This window comes from Acartia tonsa, chromosome 3, assembly GCF_053477335.1.
Source record: "Acartia tonsa isolate MP-2025a chromosome 3, ASM5347733v1, whole genome shotgun sequence".
Classification (NCBI taxonomy): domain Eukaryota; kingdom Metazoa; phylum Arthropoda; class Copepoda; order Calanoida; family Acartiidae; genus Acartia; species Acartia tonsa.
Genome location: NC_137262.1, coordinates 35,975,280 through 35,989,517, shown reverse-complemented (window position 1 = coordinate 35,989,517; position 14,238 = coordinate 35,975,280). Strand labels below are relative to the sequence as shown.

The 14,238-nt window shown below is 29.1% G+C and overlaps 1 long non-coding RNA gene across 1 annotated transcript; it reads left to right on the top strand.

The window, feature by feature from the left end:
* The first annotated feature begins 2,478 nt into the window (after positions 1 to 2,478).
* On the top strand, positions 2,479 to 12,340 carry LOC145315236 (uncharacterized). The gene is made up of 4 exons (XR_013877990.1): positions 2,479 to 2,548; positions 4,729 to 4,800; positions 6,735 to 6,796; positions 11,616 to 12,340. It is a non-coding gene; the product is annotated as an uncharacterized LOC145315236 (long non-coding RNA).
* The last annotated feature ends 1,898 nt before the right edge of the window (positions 12,341 to 14,238 follow it).

Below are 14,238 nucleotides of genomic sequence, written 5' to 3'. Positions count from 1 at the left end.
TTCTAACCTTTGCAGCAAATTTCCTCATAAAAAATAATAATTAAGATTTTCTTTTTATACAAATAAGGAAAGAAATAGTTTAAAAGTATAGTCAACCATTTTTAATTTTTTTATATTGTTCATAATTTTAACAGTCACAGTGTATTTTCTACATATACTAATTTGATATTTGATACTTTTTCCATAGAAAAAATATATTTAGTTTCAAAATTTATGATATAATTAAAATTTGTAGAAAAAGTTTAAAATATAACCTTTCTATCTCTATTTGAAATAGAAAATTGATTTATATTTTATACATTCCATCCAATATGTATTTTAGAGTGAAAATATATTTTTTTATGATTTTGACTGTAACCAAGAATTTATATTACCAAAAGGTTTGAATTTCAAAATCTTGAAGTAATCCTGTAAAAGGTATTTAGGTCATTACAGAGAAAAAGTATCACACAGATTTATTTTTGAAATAAAGTCTCAAGACTTTAATTTAGTGCTTTAACACAGAGTAACTTGTTAAGCATCCCCTTTATTTTAAAATAAATTGAAAATAAGGTGTTTTTTTTTGTTATTTTGTTTATTACTTTAGGTCAGTTTTGGTTAGGATCTTTTGGTTACTAGGCATCCCCAAAGGGTTAGAGCACCACGTTTAGTCCTGCAGGATTAGTGCAACTTGCATATGATTAAAGTACTCTTTTGAATTGTTTTCAATCGTTTTTTTTAATAGGGGATTACTCTTAGATCTCAACATGCACTTTGATTAGATACAACTTTCAAAATCAATATCTTTTTTATTTAATTTTTGGGGGGGATATAAGAAGGCAGAATTTTAAAACATCTTTGCATAATATCTCCCTAATTTTAAAACCATTCTAGAAATGTAAATGCTGTTCATGTGCTATTCATTATTTTTCAAAGAATTGTACATATTTAAATGTTTGTGAAAAGAAAAGATAACTTAAATCCTTTTGGTTTAAGATAAGCAAAATGTGAATACAATCTTAGGTTTACAAAATCCTACACTAACACATATATATAACGTCATTCTAAGATAAAAGTATAGGCAAATGACCAATTCTATTATCTTTGAATTTATCAGAAAACTTGCTAGTTTAATATTCCCATTTCAAAATATTTTCATAATTGGTTTAGAGCAATATAACGCCAAGGTTAATTAAACAGGAATCGTAATTTTTAACCCTCTTTGACTTACATCATAATGTCTTAGATTGTATTAAATAAAAAAATCAAAGATTTCTAAATGGTTGTTTTTTTTTAAAGAAAGGTTGTATCTAAAAAGTAATATTCAAATTCAAAGGTAAACAATTGATTTTATATTCCTAAAGCTCTTTTCTGTCCTGTTTTCTTATTTACTTTTCTTTATTTTCTAGAAAACTACCAACACTAACACATATATCTAAATCTGACACAATTCAGCTCTAAAATCTGATGCAACTTTTAGTAATTTCCCCTTCAAAATCTTAGAAACCCTTTTCCTTCCTCTATTTACATCATCATTACAGAAAAACAATAGAGAGGTAAGGGTTTTAAGGGGTGGGACCAGTGCCGAATTAAAATTGGGTCTTTGAATATCAGCTAATAGAGTCGGAAATAATAACACAGCGAAGTTGCTACTACACTGGATCCAAGTAGTTATACCTCTGATATTTGTTTAGTATCTTAAGGTAATTTTAGTTCCATTTTCAGTTGTTGAACCCCACAAAAAATCTCTCAGTTTATTAGGTTTTGATACATTAAATTTTTATGCCAAAAAAAATATGTGATCCAAGTTTTAGAAATTAGGAAAAACTTAAATGTATACCTGGATGTGAAGAGGTCCACTTTAAAGCCTTGGCTATAACAAAATAAATCCCGAGTTTAAAATAAAATTCTTTCATAAATTCTAAAGGAAAACATAAACTAAATTTTACAACAAGTGTTTAAAACAAAAAAGAAAGAATTTTGTGTATTCTTATGCCCTTGTTAATTTCAATGAACATCAAAAAAATAAAAAGAAGAATTTGTTTAACGTGCATTTTATATGAATTGTAAGGAGGGAGAAGGTATTCTTCAAATATGAAATTAAACTGACTAAGATTCGTTAAACAGCCAATTAAATAAGGATGACAGCATTAAGTAGCGAATCATTCATGTACAAATTTTTAGTAGTCATTAAAAAAGAGAAAATGAAAGAAGGATTTGTTAAAATGGAAAATAAGAGAAAATCACAAAGCATTCAAACTAAATATGTTTATATTTTTTAGCATGACCGACGGACCGACGTCAGGTACAAACCATCATTTTTATTAGACGAACATTTTCTCTATATGACTAGGACATGCCTTGCTTTGCCACTACCATACTTTTATATATATAAACATGGTTTAATTTGTATTTAGTAATGACATTTTCCTATTACAGACAGACACACTGACAGACAGACAGACTAAATGAATTTAAAATATAGCATAATAAAGTTTCAGAACACACAATGAGAAAAGGAGGGGGAGGGGTTTCTTTGGGAGCTGAGGGCTCCTTCATTTATATTATGGTAAGATTTTCATTTGCGAGGCTGCCTAATAATTAGCTAATGTGTCTGTATGTACAGCATGACCCTCGAAAAAGTATTTTTAAGCATCTGCAGCCCTTATTTCTCAATGAATTATTAAAAAATGCATATGTCCTTGTTCTCCATAGTATTCCACGTAAGTAGATATAAAAATATTTTTTTTACCTCCATTAACACCGGAGATTTTTAGAGCTAAAGTTTTGAAAAAGTGACTGAGAAAAAGATTTTTTTTTTGTTTCTCTTATTTTTTGGATGGTTACATTATGTTTTTCTGGCAACTGAATAATGAGACACAAAGAAAAACAAGTTAACTAAATATTTCTTTTTTATTCCACCAAAAAATATAAATTTTTAATGGCAAAAAATACTACTGAATGAATTGATTATTTGCAAATTTTAGGTTATTTATTAACCCTTAATTAAAGAAAAGGATTAATTATGACAGTTGCTCCGCCTACTTTTCTGACATCTCAATTATTTAATAGGGGGTAAATTAAGCTTTTTAGACTAAAAAATCATTATGTTTATTTTTATTTTCTTTATAACTTTTTTGTTATTAAAGTTAGGATTGTGAAACAAAAACAATTTTCCTGCTATATTCATAGAGATTTATTTGGTTTTTTAATCTTAAACAATTTTGCCTAAAAAGTAAGTTTTTCAAAATATCATTAAACTAAAAAGACTCAAAAAATATGTGTAAAAAAATGCTTTTTACTCAAAAACTAAATTTTTTATTTCATTTTTGTATAAAGTTTCTGCTAGTAACAAAAATAAAAGGATTTCCAGCTTAATTTTGCTAAAAAGTCATTTCATGTTAAAAGTTACTTTTTCCTCAGTCACTTTTTCAAAACTTTAGCACTAAAAATCTCCGGTGTTAATGGAGGTAAAAAAAATATTTTTATATCTACTTACGTGGAATACTATAGAGAACAAGGACATATGCATTTTTTAATAATTCATTGAGAAATAAGGGCTGCAGATGCTTAAAAATACTTTTTCGAGGGTCATGCTGTATTTAATGTAAAATTTTCAACATAAAATATTATAAACTAGAGGCTACGCCCCTAGAGGCCTCTAGTGGCATTTAAATGTTTTTAATCTATTTTAAATATCTAATTTGAGAAATAATTTGTCTATGTTATCAGCTCTTAAATTCATGCTTCTACGCAGCGCGACTACGCCAGCGACACTATGCGGCGAAAATATTAAAAAATTTACGATCTTATTGTGATTTCTCTTGGGAGGGTGGTGGTACCCTCCCCCAAAATAGTTAAAAACTTTTCCGGGACATATGAGAATCTACCCTGTTAAGGAGAACCCAATCGGTTCAGCGGTTAGCGAGATCCTTCGGTACAGACACACAGTCACACAGATACACACACAGATACACACAAAGACAAACAAACATCCTGTTACTTTAGTATAAGGATATCATGTAAAAAAAACAATAAGATTTTCTTTCAGAGACTTTATGTATCTCAATTGTTTTATAAACTCTATTTTCGTATAACTGAATATTATTACATGGATGTTACACCAGATTTTAAAGTACTCTAATAAAGTGAACCTCGCAGCGGGCTGAAATAACGATGCCCACACATCTACTCCCTTTACCCCATTTCCTCTCCTCATATTTGATAAACGAACTGACCAAGAAATAAGTTCTATGTTAGCAACCAATACTGTGGACAATATTTCCCCTATAATATCTACTTATATTCTATATTCATTTTCTTAATGTGTTTCTATAAATCTTTGCCTGTTCAAATAGAAATACTTTTCCCTTCCAAGTTGTTCTGTCCCCAACATGATAAAACAAATTTGTGGCTGGAATTAACTTTAATCCGTAAAACGTGCAAATAGAAGATTGGAGAAAAAATGGAAAGTCTTGAATTTCATTTTTGGATGCGTAGCATCTTTACAATTGTCAGTCTATTTGTAAAACAACTGTCGTATTTTTACATTTTATTAAGAATTTGTTTTTGTAAAATTCCTGTTAATAATGTACATTAAACTTATTTGTCAGTCTAATGGTTAAACCCCAGGGGTATAGGTGAAAACAGAGAAAATGCTATTTTATTTAATACTATTTCAGATAGATTGCTGAATTTTTATTTTTATGCTTCTAATATTCTTTTATATTAAATATCACTTTCTTTTAGGTGATGTCAATACTGTATCTAGCCTTGATAGTTCTAGTTGTATTAGGAAGTCTCTCATGGTCTGTACCTAGGGTAAGCAAACCTATTGATAACAAATTTAAAATAAATTAAATATAAATTTTAGAAGAACACTGTGTATTTTAGTATTGATTATAAAGAATGACTAAGTTTTGGCTAAATTTACCACTAAGGAAAATTAGCTACTTATTAATTATATTTAGTACTTACTTAAAAAATTTATATGGCCTCTGTATTTAACAACGAATGTTTTTAAGAATATATTGTAATATATTTATATATTTACATATACATTTAAAATACATATATATACTTTTTTTTACAATTTTACATCTAGCAAAATGCGGTACTATATGTTAACAGAAATTTATACGTGTTTCAAGATATGAAAATATACCAGTATTTTAGTAGCCTTTTTTGGAATTATGCCTTGAAATAAGTTTATTATGATCTTTGAAACTACTTGACACACTTCAGAACTTTAATTATTTCTTTTAAAGTATATAAAGTTGTAAAACTTGAATTTTCCTGGACCTATAAGAACTTGACTGTATAGAAAAACCATACGGACAGATAGACACCCTGTTACTTTTACTAAGAATTGATTGGGTTGTTCTATAATAACTTTAAATAGTCTAAATCCTGTTAAACCAATATCAAGATTCCCAGAAAGCTAGAAACACACACCCATATGCCCAAATTAAGAATATATGATACATACTGTATTTTAGACTACTTGTCGTACTAACTATGGCTTGATTATAAATTAATGTATGAATGTACTTTACCTAATTAGTACCACAATATTATACATTTTTTTTAACAGTCTGATATATTAGGTAAAAATAAAGAAGTAGTGTTTTTTAAAAATCTTACCAATTTCACAGAGACGTAAAAAGCTTCAAATTGTTTTTTTAATCCTCAGGATAAGAATCGGTTCTCAGCCATACTGAAAAATCATGTATAGCATCCTATCACAGATAATTTTCAAAAAATACTAAAATAAAAATCATAATATTTATACCAGTTTGTTAGCCCGGGCTTTCGACCCCTCGGATCTAATAGAACTGGTTTAAATATTATATTATTTTATTTCAAAATTCGCGGAAGCTGTCTATAATGCAATAAATAACTAATCTTAACACTAAATATTTCTCTCCAGTACTTAGGATCCTACTTGTTCTTGTCCTTATTACTGTCATTATAATTATACATTATGCAAGTGTCTCCTCTAATTTATACAATATTATACAAGAACTTATTTATCTGGGTTAGCTAGAGGGTGAGTAGGAACATTGAACTCTTAATTTTACTATATACACAAGATCTCATTCGTTAGCTTTAAAAAGTTGGGAATTTTAGAAAATCTTGATTGTGTTCTACAAACTAATGTAGTATGTAAACTTTTCCACTAATAATGTTAATCTAAAGGAGGGTTAATCATATATTATACTTATGTATGTACATCAATTTATCGTCCTTTGTCCCATCCCTTAAGATTCCATTTACTTGTTACTAAGTAAAAATGAGACGACATTTAAGGTCATTCACGCTTATATTATTATTAGCTATGAGGAAAATGAAATGTCTTGAAAGAAAAGACTAAAAGTATTTCATCAACAACTCATTTCAATTTGAAAGTAGATAACTTACACTTTGGAATAATTTCCCTTCATATTTTACAACAAAAAAATGGTTAAAACTTTTGAGGAACTTAAAGTTGATCTTGTAAGTTTTGAATAAAGTATTGTGTTTCAGAACACTTGATATTTGTCCTTCTATCTATGTATCTATATTTCTATCTATCTATCTATCTATCTATCTATTTATCTATCTATCTATCTATCTATCTATCTGTCTGTCTATCTATCTATCTATCTATCTATCTATCTATCTATCTATCTATCTATCTATCTATCTATCTATCTATCTATCTATCTATCTATCTATCTATCTACCTAACTATGTTTATGTTATATATTTTTTAGAAACACTTAATATCTCGAGAAAAGCGATTAAAGGAAGAGAAAAGGATGTTAATCAAATCCAGGAAAATAATTACAATGTGTTTTAATTTAACAATCAATCTTCAACCCTTTATTCCCCCCTTCCATAATGTGATAGCTACGAGATTAATAGTTTGATACTTTGATTCTTTAGTTCTCAAAGAATAAAATACAACTTTGGGGACTTATTTAATTTTGATTGGTTGGTTCATCAAATTGAGTATCCAAACGTTTCAACCACTAATTGCAATGCACAGAAGGGGTAACTTTGCGTGTAATCATTGGGGATGTACATTAATATATCTGCCATTTTCTAATCCATTTAGATCCTTGTAATAATATCCATAAAAACGAAAATAATATGATTAATGGAGTTTTATAAAGATAGGGTTATAGATTAGCTCTAGTATTGAAATACTCTATTTATTCCTTCGGTAGACAGCTGTTTCATTAAAATATCTAAATATATTAAATTTGATGAAATTATTCTGTTGTAAAAATTCAGAGATCTAAAGGGATAAGACAATGGCCGATAAATTGATGTGCATCCCCAATGATGATACACAAAATTACCCATTCTGTACAGTTAGTGTTTAAAACGTTTGGTCTTAATAAACCATCCAATCAAAGAAGTTAAGCCAATAAATAAGAAAAGTTATCATAAAACTTTGTGGACTAGTATAATAAACAGCACAATGTCCCCTCCCTCCCTGGTAAAAATTACACAATTGTTGCAGAATTAAAATTGTCTCCATACCTCTGGAAATAATATAGAATATAAAACAGCAAAAAAAAACAGTCATAATTCACATTGGTCCAAAAGTCCAAAACAATTTATGTACCTCACAGAAAAAGCTAATTATAAGTCATTCTTACTGAATGGGGAGGGCTACTTCACCCTACCAAGATGTATCATACTATAAATCATCTACTCCCCGCCAATTTTTCCTCCTTTTTCTTCTTTAAAACTGTTTTAACCTATTTTAAAAAGGATATCAAAAATATACTTTGACACCAGTAGAATCATACTGCAGAGCTAAAAATAAGAATAGGCTCCAAAATAACTTTTTGGGGGGATTTTAAAGTTTAGTTTTTACTATGGATTGAGAAAGTTTCACAGATCTTAAGGTTTTTTTTTATTTTGGGGTAAAACTCTTAGCTTTTAGAGTATTTTGCTTCATAAATAATGTATTCTAGTATAGATATACCTTTGAAAGATAGGTTAAAAACAGTTTAAACCTAAAATAGCGCAGGTGGTAGTTTTTTTTATACTACTCTTGAGTTTAACTGTTTTGATTGGATGGACACCCTTTGTTATGGACACCTAATGAGATATTTTAACCAGGGATCTAGATGGACAAGACAATGGCCGTTAAAATAATGTACATTCCCAATGTTGATACACAAAATTACTTCTTTTGTATATCCAAATTAGTTGTTTGAAAAGTTTAAAAACTCAACTTATTGAACCAACCAATCAAATTGATTAAAGTCCCCAAAGTTATTAAGCCAACGAATAAGACAACGTTATTATAAAACTTTGTAGACTATTGTAAAATAAACGTCCCATTGTCCCTTGTATATTTTAAGAGTTGCTCATTACAGAGATGTTGTGATATTGTTGAGCACGGAACCCCTCTCCAGTTAATTTAAAATACATTGAAATTGGGAGAGTTGTTCGTTTGATTGTTTACTATTCTAGATCAAGTTAGGTTAGAGTGTATTTGCACTAGGAAGCCTCAAAGGGTTAGGGCTCCATGCATAAAACATAGGCGTTAGACAGAGGAAAAAAACTACCTCTCCCCCCCCCCCCTTATTTTCAATTTATTTCAAAATAAAGGAAAGGGGGAGGAGGAATTGAGGCGCCTCTAGAATTTTTTTCACATCTCCTTTAAATTTAAAAGTGATGTACACTAGGGTGGGTCGATTTTGAACTTTTTTTTCTGAGGCCAAAGCGGAGATCTGCAAATGATTTGTATGAGTATAATACACATCTGGATGATTTAAAATTTATCCTAAGTCTTAAAACCGCTTACGACCAGACATTCAATTGTATAGCTAGTTGTAAATGGGAGTCAAATTTTTTTTAATCAGAACTATGGCTTCATGGTGCTCCCAGGAAAGGCATTGAGGAGTAGAATCAGGAACTTTTGACCGTTTCAAAAAATCTCGTTCCTAGCCTGAGAAAATCTAAAAAACCTCTACAAATTAGACAATTCTCAATAAACCTTTAAAAATTGTGTTTTTTTTAGTGATTTCTAAGGCTAGGAACGAGATATTTTAAAACGGACAAAAGTTCCTGATTCAGCTCCTCAAGGCCTTTCCAGGGAGCACCATGAAGCCATAGTTCTGATTCAAAAAAAAATTTTGAATTTCGTCTTTGCATATTAATAAGTAATGAAATATATTTTTTAGTGGTTGCGTTCTAAAACTCCATTTTTTAAATTCTTTTTCGGTCAGAAATGTTTTTAAGGTTAATTCTATCTGTTGCATATCCCCTCTTTGTCTAATTCCGATATGAACCCGCCCTAATGTACACTCTTGTAAAATGATGCAGGAAGGTTGTAATTAGTATTTAACCCCCCCCCCCTTATTTTGCAATAGGCTAAACGCTCTACTGCATGGCCCCTAAAGAATAAGGATAAATTAAAGTTTTTTACATTTATTATCAAAATGTAAAAGGACAGTTGTATAACAATTCGATTTTAATTTAGAAACCAAAATTTAAAGAATTGCTTTGAACCAATTGTTGGTATTTGTTTATTGGTAGATAAAGGAATTCAAAGGAATTTCTTTCTTCTTTTATGATTTTCTTTAAATCTGTTTTTTTTTATAGAATGAATTCGTTTAAGGTCTGAAGTTTTTGAATACTTTGGTTGTTCAATGATTTAACATTCCCCGAAAAATAGATGAAATTTCTGCTCTTTGGGCCTAAATCAAACATTTCTCCTTCATACTTGACATTAAAAAAAGACTTTTGAACAACCTTAAAACAAAGTATTAAATAAACTGTTTTGTTATACAATTGTGTCTTTTCATATGTCTTTTCATATTTTTTTTGCAAGATTATAATATTTTTGAAATTAAACAATTAGGATTTATGATAATCTAGTTTTAGATTTTCCGACTGTTTTGATTTTTGGTATTCTGATTTCTGGGACAATATAGTACAATATTATAAACAAAGCAACTCTATAATCAAGTCCTAAAAATGTAAGTATGTCCATAAACATTATCCTGTATCAAAAAAAATTTCAACAAATTTACTCACTATTTTGCTTTGACTCTTATTTATTTATATTTTGATTATTCAGTTCTGACACTATACAAGTGTTAATGTCCATTTGTTCTACCGTTTTAGAGCTTCGCTTTTATGGGTGTTGTAATTCTTGTTTTTTATATAATTAATTTACATTAATAAACACACATTTCGAAACAATTGCTTTTTTAAGAAAATCTTTTAGGTAGTTTTTTTTCTAGCTCTGATTTTACGAACTTTTCCTAAAAAGTCAAGTTGATTTTAGATAAACGGTAATTTTGGTTGTTTTTATGTAATGTTTGTTTGGTAAAGGTAAACAAAGCCCAGAATGCAGGGATTCAGGGATGGGTCAATAAACGATTAATCAATCTTTTAAAAATAAATTCGTTTATTAAATTTTGGGACAAATGAAAAGTTACTAATGAATTACACAACAATTATCCCCACCTTCCCTGGGAAGAATGTAATGTTGATTAAGTAAGTTTTCCTTTTCCCAGGAGGATATACTAGGTATAGGTTTAGGCTACCATATCTGGGATCTAAAGGGATAAGACAATAGCCGATAAATTGATGAGCATCCCCATTGATTTTACACAAATTTTCTCCTTCTTTAGATTGGTATAAGTGGTTGAAACGCTTGAACACTTAACTTTATGAATCAACCAATGAAAATTCAGTAGAGACCCCAAAGTTGTTAAGCAAACGAATAAGAAAACTTTATCATTAAACCTTGTGGAGACTAGTGTAAAAAGCCCAATGCCCCCTGCCTTCATGCTACCATACAGATTTTTGTTATGAAACAAGAGTAAATACGGTCATAAAACACAGAACAGAGAGCAATGGAAAGCTGTTATATTTTAAAATCTTTGACTGTTGGCTTTGTATACATGTATAAATAATCAAAAATGGTCAGCTGAATTTTAATTGCCGATTGTGTACATAGATTCCTCATCCTATCTCAATATTTACTACATGCTAAAAAAGCTTCAAACTTCAAAAAAAAAAAATTGAAAAATATAAATTTTGAATGTATAATTTATAAATCGTTTATACATTATATCGCTTTTCCCTTTGACCGGAGTAGCTGAAAATAGTTGAGTTATCTGCTGCACAACATCGGAAATTAGGGAAGAAATAGGCAACTCGTTTTTAGTTGATTTCAAAAATATATGATTTAATTAATAGTGATATAATCAATACAAATTTGGTTGTTATTAACTGAATATTAGGTTAAACTAGCATAGTGAAAACAGTTCAAGTCAAAGCTAGACTGAACAGTGATATCTTTTAAGACTTAAAGAGTAAATATAAGTTTCAAGTCATAATATAAAACAAATAGAACATCTACCATTGTGTACTGTATATATCTATCTAAACACAGGAACTATTATGTTCTCTTTAGCCATGAAGCTTTACATAGGTCTTTTTTAATGACTTTGTGAGGGTAGCTAAATTTTCCATGAAAAAAATTACAAAAAAAAAAATTTTAAATGATTTATTAACAAAAATTTATTGAAGTACCTCTCCCCTTTCTTAAGTAGTTCATCCGCAGGTAAAAAATTAAGAAAATATTGGAAAAAAACACATTGTAATATAATTTGTAGAGAAAAAGTACCTGATGCCTGTACAGATAGTGCCCCAGAGTGTATAGTATAATTGAAATTAATAATAGATGGTCAGTAATAAAATGCTATTTCTCGAAATCGTACGCGGAAATACGCATTGTTGGAAGGGGGACGCAAATTTCTGATCTCAATTTTCGCGATTTGGTTTACCGATTTTCTCTATAAGATAAAAGCGATGCTTGCAAGATTATCTACCCTTCCAACATTGCGTATGACTGCGTACGACTTCGAGAAATGGCATTTTATTACTGTCCATCAATTAATAACTGTTTTTCATTTTTTATTAATTATCAGAAATATAGGGGAAAGTAAAGAGAAAAGATATGCTTTTTAATTTTTTTGTTTTAAAAAGGTGAAAGAAATTTGAATGGTTGTTTTTCTCATCAAGAGACATATCATCGAACAATTTAAGTTTAATTTTTCTATTTTCTTGTTTTCTTGCTAAATTTCTTATTGATTATATATGTCTCTCAAGTGAGATTGTATCTATATGAAAATTCATTCAGTTTTCTTTATACACCTTTTTCCACATTCTTCAATATAAAAATTAAAAAATAAATGAAATTGTACAATTTTTAAATTTATTATTTTTCCCTCTATTTCTAAGTAATATTAGTGAATATAATTTATTATGAATTAATATGATTATTATAATTCTTGTCAAATATGTGAAGCATTCAGTTTTAGATATAATAAATTGAAAATACATATTGTTTTGTTTATTTTGTCTTTCATCAAGTTAATCTAGTAACATAATTAATAATATAATATATTAATTACTGGATGTTCTTCTCCAGGCACGACTAAGCTTACAATTTAAACATATATTTATGCTTTTAATTTTTGAAGGTCAGCTCAAGTTCCACGTTCAAGTATAACTTGACACGCTGTCTCATGAAAGCTCTTCGTTATTACATCACACTCACTGATTTTTAGTGTGCCGAGCCCTGTTATTCTATATGGATATTTTTATATACGCTCAAATACTATATAAAAGAGAATTTAAAAAAATGTAAAATACTAATATGTACAGTGTACGTACTGTACAAGTCATAATCCTTACTTTGTCAATCTCAAATCGCTGACTATACAATTTTTTTTATATTTGCAAAAGAAGACCTTGATTATTTTGCAATTGTGGATCAAATTAATCTTATGGAAACAAGGACAAAATCATATATTGTTAGGCGAACAATAATCAAAAAGTTTTTTTGTGGTCAAAAACCATTAGGAGGGACCACTGAAATTCCTAAAGCCTGGAGCAACAAATAGAAAATCTATATTCTAAAATTGTAAATACTTATAAATAATCATACTTATAATTTCATATTAATGAATATCTTTATACAGAATAAACGTAAAATTTTAATTAAACTTTGGGTATAAAATTTGATGATTAAAGGCGAAGAAAAGAAAATGAAATTATTAAATTCCGCAGAAACTATTTAAGTTGAGAGTCTCTTAATTGGATCTAAAATTAAACATCAAATTAATATCATGGAAAGGGTGTAGTTTCTAAAATGGTAAACAAAGAATTAAATTATTAATTTTTTTAATAATCATTGAAAAGGTTAGAATAAAGCTAAACAGGAGGGGGGGGGGGGGGTAGTAAATAAACTCTACATAATAAATAACATTAAGAATAAGCTTTTTAGGGCAGATTTTTACCCCAGAATAACTGATTACAGGTAAGCCAGGCTCCAGAAGTACATATTACCTGGAGAGTCCCACTGATTCTAAACAGAAGTCAAATGAACAGTTTAACATAATTATAATCGTCTTTTCTAAATATTTACCCGCTACCATTGCTCAACACGTAGCGCATTCGCTAGTCGTCGGGGATGTGATAGGTATGAATCTTGGCATAAAAGTGCGTCATAACTAAAGACGTTAAAAATGGTTCCTACTGCTGCTAATACTACTAATGCCTTGGCCAAAAACAGGCGCAACTCATTACCATGCACAATTTGGACTTCAAGACAAAGATGGAGAGATAAATATTTTTGATTCAATTTTTTTCAGCAAACATGTCTCCTTCTGATGCAGATGTTAAATGACGATTTAATTTGTTGAAAACTTTTCAAAGAATATATGAGTAGGTATTTGTCTTCTGGCTTAATATGTTTCATATTTATTAAATGTTTGTTTCATAATTGAAAATGTTTCATTAAAATTAAATTCATTTGTAATGTATTTTAATATTTGTTGAACAATTTTAACTAATTAAAACAGATATTGTATATTATTTATTAACTGATCATCTAGAGAATCCAGAGCATCATCGGTATTTAATGGGATGCGATACTCTAACACCAAAGGATATTATGTTAAGCAACATATAACAGACAACCAACCCTTTGAATGCACGAACTTTGTCTAGAAGTCCTAATTGTGCAAGTTAATGACTTGCGTCCACTTATTGGCCAAGGCATTTACCCCACTCTCAGTATTAGTGTCACATACTAGACATAGCAGCAGTAGGTACCATTTTTAACGTCTCTAGTATGAACCCAACTTCTCCATAACAGTAAGCATGCACACTATTATTTTTAAGCAAATGCCGAAGGTTGATTAATTGTATAACTATTAACTAACTATACAT